This window comes from Moschus berezovskii, chromosome 11 (genome assembly GCF_049115385.1).
Source record: "Moschus berezovskii isolate FMDL1 chromosome 11, NW_MosBer_1.0, whole genome shotgun sequence".
NCBI classification, from domain to species: domain Eukaryota; kingdom Metazoa; phylum Chordata; class Mammalia; order Artiodactyla; family Moschidae; genus Moschus; species Moschus berezovskii.
The window spans coordinates 18,222,679-18,226,695 of NC_142470.1; the positions used below are offsets into that span (position 1 = coordinate 18,222,679).

At 53.1% G+C, this 4,017-nt stretch overlaps 1 pseudogene; it reads left to right on the forward strand.

The window, feature by feature from the left end:
* The first annotated feature begins 2,268 nt into the window (after nucleotides 1-2,268).
* On the forward strand, nucleotides 2,269-3,115 carry LOC129540000 (large ribosomal subunit protein uL16-like; annotated as a pseudogene).
* Nucleotides 3,116-4,017: the final 902 nt, after the last annotated feature.

Here is a 4,017-nt window from a genome sequence, read left to right on the forward strand (position 1 = left end):
GGTACCAGGGAAGCCCTCCCCAGCCCTTGGCTGTGTCATAATGCCCAAGGCCCAAGCTTCATGGCTTCTACCCTGGTGGCTTGCTGGTGGCCAGCAGGGAACAGAGGAGATGGGCACACAAGCACTGTGACCATTTTCTAAGAAAGATCTCATGCTGATTAAACCTTTCAGAAAGCAGATTGAGTTTGCACAAGGAGACCTGGTTGATAGCTAACTCAGAAATCTTGGCATCACGACAGAACCAATATTTTCACAGAGGTGGCACAGTCTTAAACAATGTTGTCAGTGTGCAGGACACAGGCAGCCCTTCGATCGGCAGCCAGCAAGGGTAATTTTTCCTCCACCTTTTCTGGAGAAAGAGGCTGATGAAGGGTTCGGGATGGGGGATGCAAATGAGAAGGGTGGGTAGGGAGGTGGGGAGTTTGAGCACCCCTTCTCAATAGACGCAGCCATGTCCACAACTCACACAAAGCCGGCCCAGCCAGGTTCAAACAGGTTCAGGGATCTTGCTGACACCAGCCCCGCAGCTGTTTGGTTTTCCTAATATGTGTAGAAACAGCTACACAGAACTTGGCTTAACCTCAATTTAACCACATAAAGTCAAAAGCATGTTGCATTTCCCCTCAGTGGGAGGCAGGCCAGCAGGAGCATCGTTAGAGCCCCTGGGCCTTAATGAACCAGGGCCGCCAGCAGAATGACCCCTGCCTCCTTCCTTTCCTCTGGCCTCTGAGTCCTCCATCAGAGGGAGGGGTTCAGATGCTGACCCACAGAGGGAACAGCGCTTACACAACCTGGAGACTGCTCCTGGGACCTGCCAAGCATGAGGAGGGCTCTGTCATGCACCATCCGGGCATAGGCTTGGGGATCAGGAGGGTTCAGGATCCACCCCAGAGCTCCTCGCTGGCACCTAGAGATTCACACGGTCCTCTTGGCAGTTTCCTCCTCAGGCTGGCAGGGCCTGGCCTGCCTCCCTGGGGGCTGGTTTTAGAACAGATCATGTTCGTGAAGCCGGCACTCTGCTTGCTGAATGGCTGCTGCTGCTCAGCAAACAGTAACTGAGGGTTGACTCATCACGTCCCATGGTCTCCATCCATCCAAAGGTGTCCGCATCCCCAGCCAGGCCAACGAGCCATCAGGGGCTCCTGACATGTCAACAGAAGCGGAGAACATGCGGGAGACGTCGGCTGCCCCTTTCTGGTGACTATCACCCTCTCTCCCGGAGCCCACCCACCCCCAGCTGGAAAGGAGCACGCATTTCATTTCTGACTCCCTCTCTCTCATACGCACAGCCAAGCGGCCTTCCTTTGCAGCAGCCTTCCATCCTTCCATCCCTCTCTTTCCCCTTCTTCCAACTTCTCAGGTCCTTCCTCAGCTTGAAGCCCAGCACACTGGAAAATTCACACCCTGAAATGGGGGAGACCCAGATTCCATCCCTGGGTCAGGAAGATCCCATGGAGAAGAAAATGGCAACCCACTCCAGTATTCTTGCCTGGAGAATCCCATGGAGAGAGGAGCCTGCCAGGCTATATAGTCCATGAGGTCGCAAAGTGTCGGACACAACTGAGCGACTCACACTTTTTTCTGCACTTGTACCGAGGCCCTTCCCTGCTAGACACAATCAGAATTAGGCAAGGACGAGAGAGCAGCCAGCTGTCCAGGAAGCACTGTCCAGGAGAGGCGGGCTGGGCAGGCAGGCCCTCACAATGTGGATCTGACATCGCTCTCCTGCCTCTTCTCAAGCCGCCCTCCTCTCTGCAGCTGAGAGTCACTCAGGGCCCTTTCCACTCATCAGACGCCCTGCCTTGATTTCTGGCCCACATCTCTAAGTGTCCAGGTCCTACCCAGCAACCCTAATGCAGGGTCACCCAGCCCATTTCAGACTTCTTACTGTGGCTCAACCCCAAATCGGTCCCGATTGTTACTGACTTTCTATGTAAATAGATCTTCCCTTTCAGCTGGGAGGCAGGGTTGCTGGCATCACACAAAACCTGGTTCTCAGGCTTTGGTCTCAGCTGTGATGGAAAGACAACCCTCTGCAGGAAACAGCCCTGCTCCAACCACTGTGCCCACAAACCCTCAGTTTAGTTTGGATGGATTTCTAGCCGTGTCCTCAACACAGCGAATACCCTTATCGGGCAGGAGGCAGACTGACGAGGGAGCTGCTTCTGCTCCATTTGGAAAGCTTCCCGCTCCCTGTGAAAGGCCTGGCCGTTCCACCAGACCTAGGCTTCATCAGGTTTGGAAATCCCCCTGTCACAGTATCCTCTTTCCACTCTCCCATCAGGAGGTCATCTAACTTTCCCTTGAATTTCCTTAGGGATGGAGTACTCCCGCCTGTGGAGGCAGGTCCTTCCGTTCTGAGACAGTTCCCATTGCTGGGCGGAATCCCTGTGTATTGGACTCCCAGTGGACACCAGCAAGTCTCAGTGCCTTCCAGAAGATTTTCGACTCACCGTTGAAGATCCTGGTGTCACCATGGACCGCCACCCAGCCTGGCGTTACCAGCATCCGTATCATAAGGAAAAGCTGTATGCAAAGTCTCACTTCTGCCGAGGTGTCCCTGATACTACGATCCACATCTTTGACCTGGGGCGGAAGGAGACGAAAGTGGGTAAGTTCCCACTGAAGCCCTGGAGGCTGCTCATATGTGTGCCAACACATCCCTGGTAAAAAGCTAAGATGGCAAAGATGGGTCTCGTATCTGTGTGCAGCTCCACCCCATCCACATCACCTTCATCCACATGACGTTGCCCGCGCTAGAGCTGATCGAATCTGACAGGCTCCAGACAGGAGTGCGCAGTGCCTCTGGAAAGTGCCAGGGAGCAGTGGCCAGGGGTCCCCATGGGCCAAGTCATAATGTCCACCCGCACCAAGCTGCAGAACATAGGGCAGGTGATTTAGACCCTCCACACGGCCATGTTCAAGTTCCCTGGCCGCCAGAAGATTCTCATCTCCCAGAAATAGGGATTTATGAAGTTTAATGTGGATGAATTTTAAAACATGGTGGCAGAAAAATTGGCTCATTTCAGATGGTTATGGGGTTAAATGCATCCCTAATCATGGCCCCCTGGACAAAATGGCAGCTGTCCCTTCCTTACACCTGCCTGCATGCTAAGCTGCTTCAGTCATGTCTGACTCTGTGTGACCCCATGGACTGTAGCCTGCCAGGCTCTTCTGTCCATAGGATTCTCCAGGCAAGAATACTGGAGTGGGTTGCCATGCCTTCCTCCAAGGGATCTCCCCACCCCAGGGCTCAAACCCGAAGCTCCTGCATTGCAGGGCGTTTCTTTACCACTTGTGTCATCTGAGAAGACCCTCTTTACTCATGTCCACCAACAAATCCTACTTTCCCGTCAAAAAAAAAATTATTGAGCACCAATTGCATGACTGTGAAGGGATAAAATGAAAATGAGAAAAACTTAGGTTCTTTATACCTAAGCCTACCATCAAGGGATCATTGCAACAAGGTAAGAAAATCATTGTGTAAAGAAAAAATAGCCCAAAACAAAATACACCAAAGAGAAACAGCAGTGAACTTCTGGTTGTGAAAATACAAGAAGTTCGTTTTCTTCTCTTCTTTTTACTTTGTTTGTGCTTTTAAATGTGGAGCAATGATTATTTCTTTTTTCAGACGTAAACTTCTGATTTAAAAGGCGTGTGCCCCCCACGTCACCGCCTACCCCCACCCAGGGTCTCCGGGAGAGCCTCCTGGTGCCAGGCTGTGGGCCCAGTTCAGGGATCAGCTCTGGTTCCTCTCCATGCCCTAGCAGGTCATAGGTCTTCAGGAAATACCCCCACATGGGCAATGCCGTCGAATGAAGAGGGCACACAGCCTGGCAACAGGGCAGGGCTGAGTGTGAGTCCCAGATCAGCCCGTCCCCTAGCGGGGGTGATCCCGGATGTGAGGGTCCCCCAGCTCCTCCGTCCCTCCACTTCCTCTGCCACAAGCTGAGTAGCCCTGCAAGTGGTGCAGACCCACAGACCTGCCACATGCCGTGGGCTCCTCATGAGCAAAGG